We start from the raw sequence: 22,255 nt of genomic DNA, 5'->3' as shown, positions 1-22,255 counted from the left end.
TACCAGCAATTCTTGTCAAATAGGGAATTCTTTCTCAAATAATTTATTTTCTCAGTTATAAAATTCAATAATTTCTGATGCTTCTTTATCTTTATCTAGTCTGTTCCAGTGGACTATATTTTTTTTTATTTTTCAGCCAGTACCAAATTTTTTTTTAATGAGTATTGTTCTATGTTATAAAATGAGTTCTAGCAATACTATTCCCTGCCTTCATGCCTCCTTTTCTTTTTTTCTCATTATTTCCCTTGAAATTCTATCAAAGGCTTCTTAATCTTTTTTGTGTCATGGGCCCCTTTGGCAGTCTGATGAAACTTATGAAGCCCTTCTCAGAATAATATTTTAAAACACATAAGATTACAAAGGAAAACAACCAGAGGTTAGTGAAAATAAAGATATAAACTTTTCCCACATAAGTTCACAAACCCCCTTTCTGTGGACACCACATTTAGGACCTCTGCTGTAGACCTTTTATTCTTCCAAATGAATCTTGTTAATATTTTGTCTGGTTATATAAAATATCCTCTTAGTATTTAAATTTTTATAGCACTAAATCTGTGAATTAATTTAGGTAGTATTTTTGCTTTATTGATGAGGCCTTTCCATGAGGACTGAAGCTCCCTCCAATTATTTGTTTTTTTATTTCTTTGAGGAGTTTTTTATATATCATTATTATATAGGGTTTTTTGTATATTTGCAAATCTTGAGTGTGCCTTGGTGAGCTCCTTAGTTCCCTTAGGTTTATTTATAGTCTCTTTGTATATGACTCCCAGATCTATATAACCAGTTCCATGTCCAGTTTCATCATCAAATGTCCTTTGGACATGTTGAACTATATATTATATATTCACAATATCTAAAATTGAACTCATTATATTTTGTCTCCTGCCCCCAACCCACCTCTCTTTCAAACTTCACTTTTTCTGTTGAGAATACCACTTTCCTTTTAGTCACCTGGGTTTACAACCTTGGAGATGGTCTCCTTACTCTCCTTCACCCCATGTATCCAACCAGTTGCTAAATCTTGTCACAATGTCTCTCATATCTATCCCCTCCTATTCTATCCACCAACAACTACCAGCCTAGTTCGTGCATTCATCACCTCTCACTTGGACTATTTTTTCCTAATTGGTCTCCTTGTCTCCATTTCCTCCTTGAAGCCACCAAACTAATTTGCTTGAAGCTCAGGTCTGACTATGTCACTCCCCCACTCTAGACTCTAGAATTTTTTTGCATTTTGTAGTTATTTTAAATGGAACGTCCATTTCTATCCCCCCCCTTATATTTTGTTATTGCCATATGGAGATGTTGATTTTTGAAGACTTATCATGATACTTTGTATTGTCTCAATTAGTTTCTTTATTGATTCTCCAAATTTTTCTAAGTAACATCCTGCTATTGGGAAATAGGGGTAGTTTTGTCTCCTTTTTGGCTAAGTTTATACCTTACATTTTTTCTTGTCTTACCACATTGATTCTGGGGATCCAACTCCACTAACATTCCCACTGGTATTTTTGGTTCCCAGAAGGCAGCTACACCTCCCTTTCAGGATGCTAGGAGTACCCCCAGAGTAATCTTCTTTAATGCTATTGGCTCGAGCCACCATTCTAATATTTTCCCCCAAATCAAACACCAGGTACAGTTATATCTCCCACATATCATTGGTTGACCCAGGAATTATCACTCTGTTATCATTTTAAATAGTTTTTAGATTTCATAAAAGGATATTTACTAGAAGGATTTAGGATGAATAAGAGAAAAACATCCTTCCTGAACCCGAGGTGCCCTTGTCCCTAACCTAGTTAGACCCTGGGGAGAGTGGGCTCCAACTTAAAGTTGTGACTGCAAAGCATTTACCTTACCCAACCCACTTCTGACTGCTGCAGAGCCTCTGGATAAATACCCTTCCTGGAGGATATAGCTTCTCAGCTCCCAGTTTAACCCACTGCTGGGTTGGGTCAAATAGTTCAGTGCCCAAGGCTTCATTGGAACACTAGGTGCAGCTCTGGTATGTACTGCCATCACTGTACCACTGCTCCTCCAGCCTTGTGAGACTGCAAAAAGCCATGTACCAAAGGAAAGAAAACAAATAGGAAGTGGCCCTATCTGATACAAAGGCTTGCCTTGGAGGCCATGATTTCATTGACCAGGCCACTGGGAGAAGGCCATTCTCCCCAGGGACCAGCAGAAAAGAAATACAAGGAGTTTCTTGATTGGGGCTTTTTGTATGTAATCTTAGCTCCAGCTTAACAGCCAACTAAAAGGCCTCTGCTTCACTGGGCAGTAAGTAGATAGGAGGCAGTACTCTGAAAAAGCTCTGAAGTGAATTATGTGTGGGGCAACTGGGTGGTACAGTGGATAAAGTATGGCCCAGGAGCCAGGAGGACCCGAGTTCAACTCCAGCCTCAGATACTTACTAGTGTGTGACCCTGGACCAGTCACTTAACTATTGCCTCCAAAAAAAAAAAAAACCCAAAACAAACCAAAACAAACAAACAAACAAAAAAAAGACTGTGTGTCCATATTGTTAAAGTTGCATGTTAGCATTTGAATGAAATACCCTAGCACCTCCACCAGTGAGCTTAAAGGGGACTTCTATTTAGACCATTGTGAGGATCCAGGGGTACAGGTGAGAGGCAGACTGATACAGTGGAAAGGACATTTGCTTTGGAGTCAGAGGATCTGAATTAAAATTCTACCTCTTGTCATTCGTGGCACTGGGAAAAATCTTTGACCTCTCTGGGCCTCAGTTTCCTCCTCCAGACTAGATAGCTTCTGAGGCCCTCTCCGGCCCTAGATAGACAGACCTATGCCTGTGATAACGCTTCCTGGATGTCGAACCATTTTTCAACGTTATAAATGTCTCAGAATTCACCAGAAAGCTTAGGAGATAATCAATACCCTGCTGAGGATGCCAGACCCAGCCCTGAAGAAAATCCTCCTAAAAAATCAATTCACGGAATCCCAACTTTCGAAGCGGTTTTAAAGGTCATCTTTTCATAGATTCATAATTCCACGTAAAATTCAGGGCTAGAAGGAAACTCACAGTTAATCAAGCTCAACGCTTCCCTTCTACAGATGAAAACTGAAATGGTTTCCCCAAGCTAGTAGGCAGAAGATCCTTAATCAACAACTAAATGCATGCTGAATGAATGCATGAATTTGGGGGGTGAGGTTTGAGAAGGCCACATTGTCCTGGTTGCAGGGAATATCGGTGGATGAGAAGGACATAGGACATTGAGTGAGGAGGGAGGAGGGGTAGGAAAGAACTTATTTTGATCCTGATTTATTGGTGGGGAGGGCAGATACAGGCCACGTAAAAGAAGTAAAAGAAGGTCCTACCATATTGGGTGAGGGAAACTCATAGAAATGATCCAACTACATTAATTTTCTATTTTTTCTGGGCAGCTACATGGCAAAGTGGATAGAGCACCAGGCCTGGAGTCAGGAGGACAAAAAGCAGTCCCTGTTCGCAGGGAGCTCACAATGTTAATGCGGGAGACATATGCAAACAACTATTGTACATATAAAATATATACAGGACATGCTGGTAAATATTTAACAACTAGCTCCCTAAAAAAAAGATGTACCCAGGGCACATTTTTCAATTTCATCTGCATTATTAAGATTCTTCACCATCACTTTCTTAAGTCCAAACAACTGACAACAATAAATCAAGTTATAATTTGTAGAGCTAGCCTGTTTCCAAGGTGTAAATGTTCATACTGAAAATTTAACAATTGGCTCTCACAAGCCAGTTCAAGCTGGCTCTAGCACACCCTGTAATTAGAAATAATCTCAAACTGTGGACAGGGTGAGGATATTAGCTATGGTATTAGCTCCGAAGAGCTTAGAGAGAAACAAAGTAGAGCTACCATTCTCATCCTGTCCCTTTGTTCAATATCCTGTTCTGAACTTAAGTTTTGGAATAAATAGCATTGCCTCTCAGAATGAGGCAACATAACTTTTTACCTCTCCCTAATAGTCACTCATTCAAAAAAAACCCAAACAAACACTTTCCTTAGGTGTGAATTAAGTGTTTTGATTTAAAGATTTCATCCACAGCTAACTCTGAATTAGGAGACTAGGACACTGGAGCTGGAAGACAGAAATAGTGCCATTCACAAACACTAGAGGGAACATTCCATCTAGAACTCTTGGCTTCAAGAGTATCTGAGGAAAGGAAGGATTGCCTGTAGTTCCAAAGGCAATTCAAGGGATATCAGGAAGTAGTTAACTTGCTGGTACATGGAAACTTTGTTGTTTAATCATTTGTCAGACATGTCCAACTCTTTGTGACCTCTTTTGAGATTTTCTTGGCAAAGATACTGGAGTGATTGGCCATTTCCTTCTCCAGCACATTTTACTGATGAGGAAACTGAGGCAGATCCAGTTAAATGACTTGCTCAGGGTCACACAGTTAGTAAATATCTGAGGCCAGATTTGAACTCAGGTATGTGAGTCTTCCTGCCTCCAGGTCCAGCACCCTATCCACTGTGCCACCTAGCTACCCAAAGTAGGCACTTAATAAATGTTTACTGATTGATTGGTAGTTAAAAAGAAAAAAAAAAAAGATCAGCCTTGTCCATGATGCAGTAATAGAGATGTGTGTTTCTCCAAGTTCTCTGAGCTTCTGAGATAAATCAGTAGGTGGCAGCACTTTCTGCTGAGGACCATCATTAGTTTTTCTTCCAAAATTATAGTTCTGCAAAAAACTGGAAGTTGGAAATATGAAGCACACTAGATTGTGGACCAGTTACTTCCCATTGTGTCCCAGGTATTCTATTAACAAAAGTCAATGGTAGGAGGTAAGATCAGAACAAGTTATATATGATCCTAATGTTCTATAAGGATTCTCTTTACCATGGTGTTAGAAAATTAGAAAGTATTCATTCTAATTTAGAACACTATACAGATGTCTTCTTTGTACTTGCTTTCTAATTTACACTATAGCTATCTGTGTACATACCTTTGCTTCTCTGCTCAACTGGAATCTCTTTGAAATCAAGGGGCCATGATTTGTGAATCTTTTTACTTTTTTCAGCAGCATAGTGCCTTACACATAATAGGTAACTAATGCTTATCAAACTTAGTCGACTTGAATTTTATAGCAAGGGCAAATAATTATGGCTACAAGAAGAGCAGAATTGCAGAATCTGAAAATTAGAAAGGCCCTCAGATATCATTTATCCCAGCCCAAACATGAGCAGAATCCCTTAAAACTGGCCATTCGGGATTCAGTTGAAGGCACCACCTCTTAAAGATATCTATTTCATTTTTTAAAAACTCTAATTGCTTAAAAAATTTATGTATAGCCTATTCCACCTTTTCCTTATAGTTCTGCCTTCTGGAGCTGAGCATCTTTCCAGTGACTGTCATTTAAGTAGCTGAAGTCTAAAGGCTAAAAATCCCCGGTTCTTTATACAGATGATCCTTATATGGCATGGTTTTGAAGACATTCATCAACCTAATCACTCTCTTCTACAATGTGTTCCATTTTGTCAGTGTCCTTCCTCAAATGTAGCAGAACTGAGCTTAATAATCCAGATTCAGAGTATGGTAGGACAATCATCTCCTTCATTCTGGAAACAATACTTCTATTAATACCCCTTGAATGATGTTAGTTTTTTTTGACTACCCACATCACAATACTAATTCATGTTGAGTTAGTTCACTAAAAGCCCCAAATATTTTTCACGTAAACTATTGTCTAGCCACACTCATACCCCTTCTTTTTTGTACTATTCTTTTTTTTTTTAATTCACTATAGAACTTTAGAGTCACATATAGCTCCTACTCTGAACCCTCATCAGTGAATGAAAGTACCTCTGGATCCTTGAAGCCTATGGCAGCAGGGTACAACCTCTACAAAACTTAAAAGACACTGATGACTACCCTGGTGACTGACCACGCCTACCATCCAAGGACAAGCCCCACTAAGAATGGAGTGGTCAACCAGCAGGCTAGCACTAAGGTATTGAATTATTTGTCAATGGAAACCCAAGGAAAAAAACACAAAATGGCATGTAGTCCCTTCTACTTCTGTAATGATGGTAACAGAGTGGAGAAAAAGATACCACCATCTTTAGACCATCTCTCAATGATAGTTTCACTATTGGTATTCTAAATAGGAGACAGTTATGCAAAGACCAGTAAGGTAATATGCTACTGGAGGAATCTATACTCTTGATATAAATGAAGCCAGAAGACACAAAGAAGTTGTAGTTATGGTAGGACTTTGAGAGGCAAATAAGGAAGTTGGTACAATTGATTTCTTCATACTCCAAGGGTAACAAGAAATATCACATTGGGTCCTTGGTCATCATGCCTTGTAGTGCTTATGATGAACACAAGCAAAAAAGACCACCTTTATGAAGATAATCGCAGGTAATGTGAAAACATCTTGTCTTGGAGCATTTTGTCAAATTCTTCATAGAAAAATGCTCCAAACCAAGTCAGCATATACCTTGATCACTTCATAGTTGATGACTTCAATACAAAGGTGGGCACAGGAGAAGACAGTGAAAAATATGTTGGAAAATGTGATTCAGGGTTTAGAAATGAACAAAGATCTGAAGTTTATAGACTTATCAGTAGTCTTACACCTCTATGTCATGAATAGTTAATTCAGTAAAGAGTCATAAGGTTATGAATATCAAATATTGGAGAACATCAAATAACATCACATGTAAAAACTTGATACAAGGTTTGGTTCCAGACCACTGCAACAAAACAAATATTGCAATAAAGCAGTCACACAATTTTTTTTGGTTTCCCGGTGCATATAAAAGTTATATTTACACTATGCTGTAGTCTATTGAGAGTACAATTGTCTGTCTAAAAACATGTACATACCTTAATTAAAAATAATTTATTGCTAAAAAAAAATTAAACCATCATCTGAGCCTTCAGTGAGTCATAATCTTTTGGCTGGTGGAGGGTCTTGCCTCAACAATGATAGCTGCTGACTTATTGAGTTGGTGGTTGCTGAACGTTGGGGCAATTTCTTAAAATAAGACAATGAAGTTTGCCGCATGGATATATTCTTCCTTTCCCTTGAACACTTATAGGCCATTGTAGGGTGATTAATTGGCTTAATTTCAATACTGTTGTGTCTCAGCAAATAGGGAGGCCCAAGAAGAGGGAGAGAGATGGGAACAGCCAGTCTGTGGAGCCATCAGAACACATACAACATTTATCAATTCAATATGCCATCTTACGATGGGCATAGTTCTCCAAAACAATTACAATAGTAATATCAAAGATCACTGATCACAGATCACTATAACAGATTTGCTAATAACAAAAAAAGTTTGAAATATTGTGAAAATTACCAAAATGTGACAGAGACATGATGTGAGTATATGAAGTTGGGAAAATGGTACCAGTAGACTTGATCAATACAGGGCTGCCACAAACCTTCAATTTGTAGAAACAAAAAACAAAACACAAAAAAAACCCCTCAATATTTGCAAAGCACAATAAAGTGAAGCACAATAAAACAAAGTATGCCTGTATTGATATTTAAAGAGAAAAGGAAATGACTGATTACTCATGGAGGGGGAAGTCATTTGATATCACCTATCTGCAGTTAGGGAGTCAAACCGGTGAGAATAAAGATAAAAATCATTACCAAAAAGTAACAAAATTTGTAGTCAAATATCAATTTCCCCAACTGTACCTAAACAGTATTTAGATTTCTGTTTTCATTAGGAAACACATTAAGTCCTTGAAATTGTCTCTGGTTTCATAGAATAGACTGACCAAATAGCTTATCATTTGACATTTTGCATCCAGCTAGTCTTTTTTGTGCTTATAGTCTTCAGATTATATTTCTGAAGGTAGGATTCTATGATTGCCAAGAAAAAGTACTATAATCAATCTGTAAATATTTCATCATTTAGAGCGGGGGCCATTTGTTAATGAAAAAGGCATTTGTTGTTTTAAAATTCCACTCCTTGTCAGTGACAAATGAGAAAAATAAATTAACTGAAACTCTTGTAACTGACGTAGTTACAATATAATATAATACAATATAATAATCTAATATTTAGTTGACCACGATATTATGACACCAAATCCACTATGTAAAGGAAGTTCATAAAAATAACATGCAGGTTTATGATTCACAGTACATATTATTTTCTAATCATTGAGCCCAATCAGGGACATTCTGTCTTTTTTCACTCTTCTTTCAGGTACTTACCGTCTGTTTTAAATAGCTCTTTGTTGTGATGAGGATTGTGACATCAGAGTCACTTGTAATAAGTATTCTTAATACTTCCCTACTACCAGTGAGTTCTTTCCCTTCCCTTTTCCTGCTTGTTATTAATTCCTGTGAAGAATTCTGTCTAGTTGGTCAATATGCTTTAAAAATCTTATCTTTGAACCTTTCTAAAATGAGATACTTTGGTCATCCTGGGATCATATAATAAAAACATTATCTACTACTAATTTTATAAAATGACTTTATGAGGACAAATAAAATTCTGAATTGATATAATTTCCACATTTTCTCCAAGTCCTCATGCTGCTCTGACATCTCCTCAGCATTTGACACTACTGACAAGACTTAGCTTTCATACTTGCCATACTTTGACATTACTGACAAGACACTTAGCTTTCATACTGCTCTCCTCTGGTTCCCCTTTTACTACCTCTATCTCTTCCCAAAGCTCTCCTTCCTCTTCCCACTGTTTAACTGGAGCTGTTCTTGAGATTAATCTACCAAATATTCCATTTTTGCTATGTCACTGCTTTTATCGAAACACTTCAATGGCTCTCTAATGGCTAATAGGAGAAAACTCAGGCTCTCTAGCCTACAACTTAGCATCCTCCGTAATCAGGCCTCAACTTCCATTTCTAGGCTCACCTTCTACTATCCCCCTATGTGAACTCTTTACTACATTAAGAAGAATCCATTCATCATCCCCTGAACACTTCCTTTCCTTTCATACCTTCTATGCTTTTGGTCCTACTAAATCTTTTTCCTGAAATGCCTATCCCCTGCTTCTTCTCTCTTCCTATCCAAATCATACTCATCTTTCAAGGTCCATCTCTTAAGTCTCACTCTAATTCAGTTATCTTCCCCCTCCCCTTACTATCGTAACTACTTATTTGGTGCTTAATCACATGCTACCTTGTGACATTTTCTGTATTATTATCCTATATTCTTGTTTAATTCTTGTTCTTTAATTTTTTACCTACCCTTGTATGCCCTGTCCCTTAAATTAGCTTGTAAGCATATTGATGGCAAAAAAAACTAACAGTACTTTGACATAATAAAAATAAAACTGACATTTATATAGCACTTCCAGATTTACAAAGTACTTTGCTGTCACCCATTCTATGAAGTAGGGAATACTAGTAATATTGTCATTTGTACCTTATATATGTCACCTATGGACCAGCCAACACTTTCCCCTCATGTATTTGGATATATGTTTGTGGGAGGTATTTTCTGAGAAGAATAACTTAAGCTCCCAACTCAGGTCAAAACAGTAGATCTATAAAGTCTGGAAAGCATAGGTCTAAATATTCATTAATGACTAGACCAACCGAAACCTTGGAAAAACATAGACTCTGCAGAAGTACTTAATTGGAACAGAAAAGGAATTTAAAAAAAAAATCAAACATTTGCAGCAACCATTCCTGAAAAGAATGCTTTCCCTCTTACCATCGTAATTTGGAGAGGAAGCTTCCAGCCACCATTCAGGTTCCCACTTTCAAAGGCAAGTCAACAAGCATTTAACAAGCACTTACTAGGTTTCTGCTAAGCATTGGGGATACAGAGAGAAAAAGCAAGGAGTGCACATTCTAGTGGGGAAAACAACATGTAAGCAACTATGTGCAAACAAAATAGATAGAAATTAAATTGGAGGTGATCTCAGAGGGAAGGCACTAGTGGGGTTGGAGGAGGATCTTGCAGAAGGTGGCGTTTGAGTCTGATCTTGAAGGAAGTCAGAGAAGCCAGGAAGGAGCGCATTCTAGTTAGTAGGGACATCTAGACAGCCAGTGTCTCTGAACTGGAGTATATTTCAGGGAGTAAGGTGTGAGAGGCCTGGAGAGGTCAGAAAAGGCGGCTAGGTTATGAAGGGCTTTGAAGGTGAAGCTGAGCTGGGGAAGGAAGAACTTCTTAAATATCAGAATGATTTAAACAGCCTTTCAAGAAAAGTTACCGAACCCCTTCGTATGATGGGAATGAGAGCCTGAGAACGTGACCTCTGGCATCACAGTCATCGTAAACGGTGAAACAGCTCCCTTGGGAAATTTTACATGTGCCCACCCACGTGACCATGAGCCATCTCTTGGCACAAAGCCTTCTTTGCTCTATTTCTATATGCTATCTGGCCTGGCCCAAGTGTGACATGGAGATCCGCCGTTGTCCTGTGGCCAGCCAGGGTGGGCTCCCCCCAGTAAAACCTATTTACAACCATGCTGGTGCAGACTGCTCCTCTTCCTTTGTTATCTCAGTATTCTCTTGGAGGTGGGACCATCCCTCTGGATGGTCTGCATCGATACACTCTTTCATGAAAATTATTTAAAAGAGTCAACCATCTATCTTGAAAGGGTTGGATTTTCCCTTCTGAAAAAAGGGAGAGGATAAGATCAAGTAACTCAAAAGATCCCTTTCAAGGAGCAGCTAGGTAACGCAGTGGATAGAGCATCAACCCTGAAGTCAGGAGGACCTGAGTTCAAATCCAGCCTCAGACCAAACACTTGACACATACTAGCTGTGGGACCTTGGGCAAGTCACTTAACCCCGATTGCCTCACCAAAAAAAAAAAAAAAAAGATACCTTTCAGCCCCAAGCTCTTAAGAGTCTGTATGTGTATAATAAGAATAAGCCTGACTTAATGGCCGTTAAAATTACAAATAATATTTTAGAATATTTATTTTTACAAGAATATAATAGGGGGAAATTAGTTCTAAATACAGACATCCATTTACCTACCCAGGCCTGTGTAGCTTAATGAATAACAGTTATATGTCCATACATCACAATGTATTGAGATATATCTGATTTACCAGGCTTAAGTAAAAAGAAATCAACTGAAAGATCTGAAGTAATAAAAGATAGTCACCATATTTCAATATTCAGTGAATTAAAGTTATAAGAACAATGCAGTGGCAAGATTGTCTCAATTAGCAATTAGAGAGCATAGATAGCATGGGGGATGGAGAATAATAATTATAAATAATATTGGCTAATATTTCTATAGCGTTTTAAGATTTTCAAAGTGCTTTATATATGCTGTCACATTTGATCTTCACAACATCCCTATGAGATTAGTGGTAAAAATATTATTATCTCCATTTTATAGATGAATAAACTAAAGCTAAAAGATAGATAAAAATTAAAGGCAGCTGTTTTAAACTCATGATAAATTAACATTTTAGCCAACTACCATATCATTTAAGAATAACTGGATATTCTAATATGGAAAGTATCATCAGTGACAATGGCAATCCCTCTTGTAAATTTTACAACTCTATCTATGCATGGAGATACTATAACAGACATGGTCATTTCAATATAAAAATTTTCCAATATGCATCTTACTGTTTCATTTCTGTAATTCGTATCAGGTTATATGAGGTTTTTCTTTAAAAAAAAAAAAGATAATAGAAACTATATGAAGAATGGACATCACATGACATACCTGTGGGAGTTTCTATGCCAATTATTGATAGCGGACTTTTCAGATTAACTACTAGTAATTGACCACATACATGGTTTGGTGGAACTAGAAACAAATGGGAGGGTTTGAATACCTCAGGCATCTGTCTGAGTAACTTAAGTGCTTTTCCCCATATGTAGGATTTTTTCCTATATTGAGCTGATGAGCTTAGATCCATTAAACTCCCAATACTGAAGAAATTAATGATTTCTCTTTATTCATGTTCTCTGATGGAGGAGAACTAAAATAACTCAATAAACAACTGACTTGTAAAGGACAGGGACTAGGGGGGAAGGGTCATGTCCCATGTCCTTTGGTAATTAGGAAAGCTTTTATGGAATATGACTTACATGACAAAGTTATAGCTTGGCTTTTACTCCACTTTGAGTAATGTAGTTTAATCATTATATGGTCAATAAATGTATACATATTCTGGACTCTGTCCCAAGAGAAGCTTGAAAGCTATTGCTTAATAACAAGAGGCTAAGCCAATGTTACAACTTCATGGTTAGTGTAAATGGTAGGAAAATTTGCAAATGATTTCAAGATGTTCAGTTTTACTCAAATTTTTATAGGTTTCCTTCACTTAAAATGTCAATGAATCTATAAAAGAAAGAGTTTGCTTTTTTTGTGGGGGGGTAAAAAATTGATCTTCAAAAGAACATCAGGCTAAGTTGGAGAGGGTGGTATATATGAAGAAGACAGATGCAAACTTCTTAGGGTTATTGATTTTATCTAAGTTTTTCTGCCTTATTGTCAGGCGGAGAGGAGGACATTGAGTTGACTTATGGGCCCAGCCCCACAAAACACATACAGAACTACTCTACCTGTTTCCCGTCAACTGTGTAGAAGCTTTGGTAGCCATGTTGAGAGACTTTTGCTTTGAAATGACAAAGGGTTCCCTTGCTGGCCACTGAAAAGAGTGGGCTGATGATTTAAGGGTTGCTTTAACAAGACTGTACCCATCATAAGGCCTCTCTTCCCTTTTAGCTTTGGATCCTGTCAAGACAGTTTCAAGCCACTTCCTTCAAGGAGTTGAGGGAGTGGAAGTTTGCCCCATCCCCCACCCTGACTATCATGAGGCCATGAGCTAATGTCAGCTAAAGCATACATCTTGCTTAAGCAAGCCTAAGTCTGGGTTTGGATGGCTTTTTTTGTGCTTATTTTTCCTGCTGTTATATATCTTGAGGTTAGTATGTACAGTTTTGGCAGTGACCTTGTGAGTTCAAGAAGTCAAGAGGTCCTTGGTCCCATCAGGTTTGACCTGAATATCAGCAAAGGAAGGAGCCTAGCAACTACTCCTCTTGGAAATGATGACCACTTACAAGAGGGTTGTACCAAACCTGGTCAATTTTACTAGATGACATGAGTTATTTGAATAGTACAGAGATAAGGAGAAATATGATAATAAAACGTCTAATCAGCAATTCTGAAAACTGCTTTATGTTCTTATAAGGTTTGAATAGCAGCCTTCTGAGCATAATACAGTTATAAATCGTGATTAATCCTGTTTTAAGTTGTTATGCCAATGGGCACTGTGAGTATTTTATGTTTATTCACATTGTCTATACTAACTAAATACCCCTCCCATACCTGATTTACATTGTACACTGGTACCTTTCTGTTCTCACCTTTGGGAAAACAGATATAAGCCAAAACCTAATCTCTAAACAATGTGTCCCTATGCTGCCATGGTGGGGCTTCAGTGAGCGAAAAGGTGTGAGGAATGGAGCCTAACCCCTTTTGCCATGAAAGGCCAGGATTTCGCTCAATATGGACCACATGCATGGGTCCAGAGCAGAAGGGTCCATTAGAGAGGGACTTGGTGGAGTGCATCAGTGCCCTGGGTCTAGCAGTAATTCCTTAAACATAATGTGATTTCATTTCCTACATTTCAAAGTGCTTTCTCCATTTTAAAACTTCATAAAAACCAAGGTATGACCTAGGCTTTGCCACCCCAAGCTGACTTGCCCTGATTTTATCAGTGCCAATTTGGGGCAGTCTTTTGCTTTGTTTTTATTCTGTGTTACCAGTTCAACTCAGATCAGACTGTGCTCTTCTCTGAATATGTTTTTGACAGAACATTTTCCCAAAGGCCATGCTTAGATGTATTCACTTCAACTGTAACTTTGACATTTGTTCAAGAAGACAAATCACGTTTTTCTAGTCTGATTCATTCTAGATACTGGTAATTGGACCAATGATAACCATTCTCACATTATTCTTTTGTATTCTTACTGTCATATTTACTAACATAAAATAATAACTTTTAAAAAATTGACATCATATTTGTTGCAAGTATCTCTAGTTATCTTTTATCCAAAGTGCTAGCATAGTAACCACAGTGGGAAATTCCTAATGTAACCTCCACCCTTTTTGACTCACTTGCCAAGCTCACTCAACTGCCACGCTGGGTCTCCAGAGGGATGGCTCTTACTACTGCTAGGATTCCAGGGTTAATCCTGTAGGTGTCTATCCTCCTAAATGAAAGCTCATGAGCCCCCATCAGGGCACTTCCCCCTTACTTAGTTAGTTATTAGCAAAAGCATTTGCTCACATAGTAAGGACAATGGTTACAAAGCATTTTCCCTAGCAGGTGAATCTTCTCCCACAGACATGCTTGGAGTATAGGGGACACATGAGACCGAGGCAATCCACAATTCTAGTACTGCCGGGCCTCAGGGTCCTTTCTCTCCAGAGTCTTTATCAAGTTCACTATGAGTTCTTCTGTTGTGCAGCTGGGTTGGCTCTTTACAAAGAACAGTATCTCCACTGGATCAACATCTCAGCTGGGCTATCCCTCCCAGGGTTCAGGTCACTTGGTGGCTGGTTCTGGCTCCTTAGCAGCATCCCCTACTAGTCAGGCCAGGATGGCTCTTCAGCCACTATTCTCTTCTTAGAATGCAGCATCTTTACTGGATAGATTGAGCTTCACATCTTTTGGATCTGATCTTTGATAGGCCACTGCTGTCTTTTTTCTAACATCAGCCGCTGCCCAGGCTGAGGAATACTAGGATCTTGTCAGCAGGAGTGCTACAAAGCTCTTCCATCCAGGGCAAAGACCCTTAGCTTAGCTTTAGATCACCAGAAGCTTCTTCCCTTAGACTTTCTTAGAACCTGAACTAGGAGGTTCCTGGTCACTTCCAGGCAGGAAGCAGATCACCTTTCCTTGGAACATATATTTCCTAGCTCAGAAATCCCTTCCTTCTTTAAACCACTCCCGGTTTCCATAGGGCAATTAATTTCAGTTCTGTAATTTTCACCTCCCAAATTCCTAAGGGAATCTTACCTAGATGAGTGGCTTGGGACAAAGATAGAGTCTGTGCACAGGAGGCACATTCGTGGTCTTGCCGGCCCTTTCACATGCAATTAAGATATTCATTCCTCCTGCCTTTTCTAGGGTAGGAACTGTCTATTTTCCAGCTGAAAGCTTTCCCTGGCTTTTACCTTTGAATGTCTTTTAGCCTTAGCAGACCTTCAACTTTTATTGTTGTCTCCTGGGGCACCCCTTCCCCACCCCCACACACTCTTTGTAGTATTCCTCAAACTTTCTAATCACTGTATTCCTTGATCTGCTTTTCTCAATCACTTGACTTGATCCTTCAGTTGCCCTCACTTCTGTCAGCTTTTTATTAAGCATATGCTTAAAAATTTATTCAAAATTCCATTTACACTTAAAATACTGATTTTTAGTACAAAAAAGCCATTGATGACTATATTTGGACTATTTATAACATTTTTCTTTTTTTAAGCATAAAGTACTTTTCTTCAATGTTTGTATTCCACCTGCAAGACAGCCTGTGAAATGTGTCCCTGTGCTGCTCTTGACCCTTCTTTTTCCAGAAAAGATAGTTTGGAAATCCTATATGCAGCCAGCTGAAAATTTCTGGCTCTTTATAATGCCTGTGAGAGAGAAGGATAAACAGAGTTGTTTTTTAAATTACGGTCTCCTGGGATTTTCTGACCCTGGTCACATTTTGGATTTTAATCCTTACTGAGTACATTCTCAGAAAATTTCTTAATCCCCTACATTTGCACTTTGTATCTGCTTCCCAGAGCCAGGTTGGGGGAAGGTGAGATGTTTCTGTGGGTGTGCCATTCTGGATTCCTTTAAGCAAAAATACTCCCCATTTGGGACAGAATGTTTCATCGGTTTTTTGTGTCTGTTTGTCCTGAACACCCTTTTTCACCAACCAGGGACATCTGTCTACAACTTAGAACATCACTTTTGTTCTGCTTCCTTCCGGAGTGTACTTCCTGAGTAGAATTTAATCCGCTTCCTCTCCATTCCTGTGTGGGGTGTTTGTGACCCCCAAAATGATCAAATCAGAGACTTTTTCTTAAGAAAGGCAAAAAGGAGTTTTATTGCTTTCTCACGAGAAAGGACACACCCAGCATTCACTCAAGATGGCTCCAGCCAGGGTGTGCGTCTGAGTGTCTTGTAAAGCAGAATGTATAGACCCTATCCGCAATGTCCCCACCCTAACCCCCTTCCCCTCAACCCATTGGCTGGGTATATTAGGGGCACAATCTATTTGTGGAATTCTAACTTCTATGGAAGGAAGTTCGAAACAAGTTAGAGGGGAGTGGTCTCATTGCACAACCAGAACATCCGGTTTAGCCACATGGAACATCCGGTTTAGCCAGAATGTGCTGCAAGGCATATGGGTGCAGTCTCGCAACAGTCATAAGTATGAAAAGTAACTGAGGTCGGGGTTAGTTCATTCCCCTGAGGGGGCTTCACCTTATATTATCCCATTCACTCCCTTATCTTGTTTACATATTTGTGTAAACCAATAAACCAAGAAATCAATTAATCAATAACCTAATCTCCCCCGTCCTCTTTTCTTATCAATTCTGTGGGAACCTAACTCTTAGCATTCCTCAAATTCCCGATTACCAAATACTAAGGTATGGTTCTCACAATATTGAGTCTTCCCCTCCCTTTCCCAACCTGAGCCTTGCATTCTTCCTCTCTTCCTATTGCAGTGTCTTACTTTCTTCTCTACATATTAGGTCAGAAATTAAAATCCCCATAGTTCTGAGAGTGGTGAAGAATTAGTTCTGATCCTTATCAAGAACTCTTTCCCCCAGCACTGATATCCCCAGATCATCCTGTTCCAGGGTCACCTCTTCTTATTCTTACATCTGCTCCAAGAAACCCTATTTTGTTCCTCCTGAGTGCCTTTGAAACCTAGTATAACCAGAACCAAAACTAGGGTGAGCCAAAGGGGCTTTGCTCCAGGCTTCTCTTCCTCCTCACAGTCCCCATGCCATTTTGCAGTTTTCCACCAGCCTCTGCCTCCAGGGGAGTTACTGGCAACTCAGGAGAGGGCAAAGGAACAGTTACCAGTGTCAAAGTTGGGGAACAAACTTCCCCTTCTTCCGCCATGACTGTACTCTAATAGAAATGTTTAGGGACTACTTTCTCTTGTTCTCTGTTGTCTGTCCTTACACATCCCTATCCAGCTTAGACTTATTTGCCTCTTTTCTCTCTCCTTCACTCTCCTTCCCCACTGTGGCCTCTGCATCCTTTATCTATTGTTAAACTCTCCTTCATCTTAGATTTCTTCTTCTTACATTTCTTCTATTTCATGGAGCTACCTGAACCTTAGCTTTCTCTTGAAAACACCATACCTCTCGATACCCTTTCCAAGGTTGACCACTCCTTCTTTCATACTCACTGACATACAAGATTCCCTCTATCTTCCCTCCACATCTCTACTCACTTTCTGTGGTAGGTCACCACCTATCCCAGGTTGTTCAGGGCAGGAGTAGACCCTACTTCATTATATTTTTGGTGTTACCCAAATTATCCACCCCTGTTGAAAAGTAGCTTGGGAAATTTGATGGGAAGCCCATCACACAACAGACTGATATGTAGCTTTGAATAAATATTTCATAGGAACAAAATATTTTCCCATAGGTTCACAAGAAAACTATTTCCTTTCTCCCCTCCCCCAATTGGCATAACTAGTGACATGAGGTGGAGGGAAGAAAGGGAATGAATCATCAAGGAAGGTGTCTGAGGTAACTACATCACTGATTGCAAACACAATCCGAAATAAACTTATGAGTTACCTGATAGATTGGCCCTTCAAATCATGCTATTTTCCAGGAACAAACCCTCAACTTCTTATCAGTTCAATATTGTTAGAAAAAAATATGAAAAATATGTGGTTTCATTTGGAACTTCACAGTACCATTTCTTGAATATTTAAGGAATTCGTGATACCATCAATATGGGTATGCCTTTTGGTAAAAACTAGAAGTCTATATGAACCTTCCCATCCTGTGTGATGCTTGCGCTTGTTTTCCCATATCCTGTATAGAGGATCTATTTACCATGTTGAAACCTCTACCCAACATGATAGAGACCTTCCTATAAGGTGTTTTTTTTTATCTCTCCTTTCTCTATATGACTTGATTTAGAATTATCCATTTCTTAGATGATATCTAGTGTATAGACTATCATTGGAAATATACAGCAACATATTACCTGCAATTTTAATTCTTTATAGAGAGTGTAGTGTTCTAGGATTCACAACCCTACTGCATCACCAGGAAAAAAATTATTGCTAAAAAGATGGGGTTTTATGTTAAGGAGGAGCTGGTAATTGTTAAAATATTGCACAATTTCCCAAATATAATCTCGTTTTCTCATCCACCTAGTCAGTATTGAGGCCAGCTCATTGTAATCTGGAGTGCCTAACCTGATAAGATAAAGTATTACTCTATAGACTAGCCATCTGACTGTGTCATATTATAGCCAATAAGAATTCTTCATCCTTTTCTTTTTCCTGTGTGGATTTTTAGACTAATTTCTTTTATGTAGTCATGTATCTCATTGTTGAGGCAATGAGGACTTGATCCAATAAGTACCATATCATGATGGAAAAGGGTTTTGGATAATCTCCCCAATAACAGGGAATTCCTTTTCCATTTAGTCCTTGCATAGGACATTTTCTATAACAATGTCAAGTACCTTTAGTGAACATAAGTCTCTCTGTTTTATGCCTTGATTGACATTAATAATCAAAAAAGCTTTGAAAAAAATTTTCTCTGTGGTTTCATTTCTTTCATTCAAAAATTTGAATAAATTTACTAATTTTACAGTCATTTATAATCTATCCCTCACTCTTCCCCCAAAATGGAACAGATTCCCTTCCCCAAAAAATAAAACCATCTTAAATATGCATATTACAGCAAAACAAATTCCCACATTGACATGCAAAAATGCATGTCTCTTTCTGCATCTTAAATTCATCTCCTTTCTGGCAAGAAGTGAGTGGCATATTAAATTTTCATTCTTTTGGACTCATGATTTATCATTGCATTGATCAGAATTCTAAAGCCTTTCAAAGTTGTTTTTCTCTATAACGTTGTTGTCTTGTATAAATTAGTCTCCTAATTCAGCTGACTGTGTTTTATAGAAAACTTTCCAAATTCCTTTGAAACTGCCTATTTTGTCATTTCTTATGAAATGATAATATTCTGTTACATTAATATACCATAATTAATTTAGCTATTCCCCAAGAGGAAGAAATGCCCTTTGTTTCCAATTTCTCATGAGTATGAAAAGAGCTATTACAAATATTTTTGTACATACAAATCCTCTTTCTTCTTTCTTGATTTCTTTGGGATATAGGTCTAGAAGTGGTATTGCTGGGTTAAAGAGTAAATGCAGTTTAGTAATTTGGGGACATAGTACAAAACTGCTTTCCAAAATAGTTGGAACACTTCATAGCTCTACCAATATTATAATGTATTCCAACTTTTTTCTTGTTTTTTTTTTTTCCATTAGATTTATCTAGTTCTGAGAGGGGAAAGTTGAAGTCCTCCACTAGCGTAATTTTATTATCTATTTCCTCTTGTAACTCATTCAACTTATCCTTCAAAAACTTAGATGCTATACCATTTGGTGCATATATATTTAGTCAAATTGATATGACTTCATTGTCTATGGTACCTTTCAGCAAGATATAGTTTCCTTCTTTATCTCTTTTAATTAGATCTATTTTTGCTTTTGCTTTGTCTGAGATCATGATTGCTATCCCCTGCTTTCTTTGCTTCAGCTGAAGCATAATAGATTCTGCTCCAGCCCCTTACTTTTACCCTGTATCTCTCTGCTTCAAATGTGTTTCTTTTAAATAACATATTGTAGAATTCTGGTTTTTAATCCATTCAGCTCTCCACTTCTGTTTTATGGGTGAGTTTATTCATTCACATTTATAGTTATGATAACTATGTATTTCCCTTCCATGCTATTTTTTTGCTTGTTCATCCCCCTCTCTCTCTTACCCTCTACCCTTTCCCTCCTCACAAGTGTTTTACATCTGATCACCACATCCCCCAATACACCCTCCCTTTTATCAGTTTCCCTCCCCCTTGTATTATCCCCATCCCTTTTTACTTCCTTATACAGTAAGATAGATTTCTATATCCAATTGAGTATGTATGTTATTCCTTCTTTGAGCCAATTTTGATGAGAGTAAGGTTTAAGCCTTGCCTGCCATCCTCCCCCCATCTTCCCCACCATTATAATAGTTCTTTCATGCCTCTTTTATGAGGGATAATTTACCCCCATTCAATCTACCCCTCCTTCCAGTGCAATTTTCTTTTTCATTCCTTTATTTTTGTTTTGTTTTTTTTTGGATATCATCCCATCAAAGTCACCTTATATCCACACCCTCTGTCTATATATACTCTTTCTACTTGCTCTCATAGTAATAAAGTTGTTAAGAGTTACAAATATTATTTTGCCATATACAAATACAAATGGTTTAACCTTATTGAATTTTTTATGTTTTCTCTTTCTGGGTTTTTTTTTTGGTTTTTTTTTTTTACATTTTCATGTTTCCCTTGAGTCTTGTATTTGGAGATCAAATTTTTTATTCAGCTCTGGTCTTTTAATTAGAAATGCTTGAAAGTCTTCTATTTCATTGACTATCTATTTTTCCCCTGAAAGATTATATATAATTTTGCTGGGTAGCTGATTCTTGATTATAATCCTAACTCTTTTGCCTTCCAGTATATCATATTCTAAACCCTCTGGTTCTTCAATATGAAAGCTGCCAAATTCTGTGTAATCCCTCTGCAGCTCCACAGTATTTGAATTGTTTCTTTTTGGCTATTGCAATACTTTCTCCTTGATCTGTGAGCTCTGGAATTTGGCTATGATGTTCCTGGGAGTTTTCATTTTGGGATCTCTTTCAGGAGGTGATTGGTGGATTTTTTTCAATTTCTGTTTTGCCCTCTAGTTCTAATATATTAGGGCAGTTTTCTTTGATAATTTCTTGAAAGATGTTGTCCAGGCTTTTTATTTTTATCATGGTTTTCAAGTAGTCCAATAATTCTTATGTTATCTCTCCTGGCTCTATTTTCTAGGTCAGTTGTTTTTCCAATGAGAAATTTCTTTTTTTTAACTTTTTTGATTTTGCTTTATCATATCTTGGTGTCTCATAGAGTCATTAGTTTCCACTTGTCCAATTCTAATTTTTAAGGAATTATTTTCTTCACTGAGCTTTTGTACTTTCTTTTCTATTTGGCCAATTCTATTTTTTAGGGAGTTATTTTCCTCAGTAAATTTTTGTATATCTTCCATGCTATTGACTCTTTTTTCCTGATTCTCTTGCATTACTCTCATTTCTTTTCCCAATTTTTATTCTACTTCTCTAATTTGCTTTTAAAAATCCTTTTTAAGCTCTTCCAGGAATTCTTTTTGGGCCTAAGACCAAATTACATTTTTCTTTGACGCTTCACATGTGGCATTTTGACACTATTATCCTCTTCTAAGTTTATGCCTTGATACCCCCTATCACCATAGTAACTTTCTATAGTCAAGCTCTTTTTTTTTTTTTTTGCTCATTTTTTTCAGCCTTTTTTGTGTCTTGGTGTTTTTATGTGAGAGTTGAGCTCTGGTCCTGCACTGTCCCAAGCTTTTTGTGCTGGGGCTCTGGGTCTTACTGCTGGCTTTCATTGGGCTTCAGGGCTTTGCAACTTGCTTTCTTTGGAGGGTAGGCTTCCCTTCTGGTTTATACTGGGGTTGGGGGGAGCGGCTCTCTGTTGGCCTCCCCTGGGTATAGGATTTATCTGCTGCACTGCCCCAGGGATGGGCCTTGCTACTAGGTTGCTATGGAAACAGGGTCTCTCTGCTGGTAGGCCCCAAGGCAGGGTCTCACTGTTGGCCAGCCCTGAGGTAGAGCTTCACTACTGGTCAGCAATGAGGTCAAGGCCTCACTGGTGGCTTGTGCTGGGGCTTGGGTCACTGCAGAGACTACCAGGGGCTGCTTGTTTGCAGAAGTGTGGGACCTTGCTAGTGGATTGCCCCAGGCCTGGAGCCCTGCTGCAGACCTCCCCACTGTGAGGCTGGCTGCTGTTGCACTTGGACCTCGCTCCCCTCCCACCCTAGTGAGACAGATCTTTCCTGCTGTGCTGGTGAGCTCTTGCCTGCTTCTAGGTCAATTCTGAGGTAGTTTTCTAGTTGTTTGGAGGGAAATTTGGGACGCCTGCAGGTTTCTTCCTCACTCTGTCATCTTGGCACCAGAAGTCCCCAGACAGATAATTCTTTAGATTAT

This window comes from Vombatus ursinus, unplaced genomic scaffold (genome assembly GCF_900497805.2).
Source record: "Vombatus ursinus unplaced genomic scaffold, bare-nosed wombat genome assembly UNPS02014779.1, whole genome shotgun sequence".
NCBI classification, from domain to species: domain Eukaryota; kingdom Metazoa; phylum Chordata; class Mammalia; order Diprotodontia; family Vombatidae; genus Vombatus; species Vombatus ursinus.
This window is presented reverse-complemented; position numbering follows the sequence as displayed.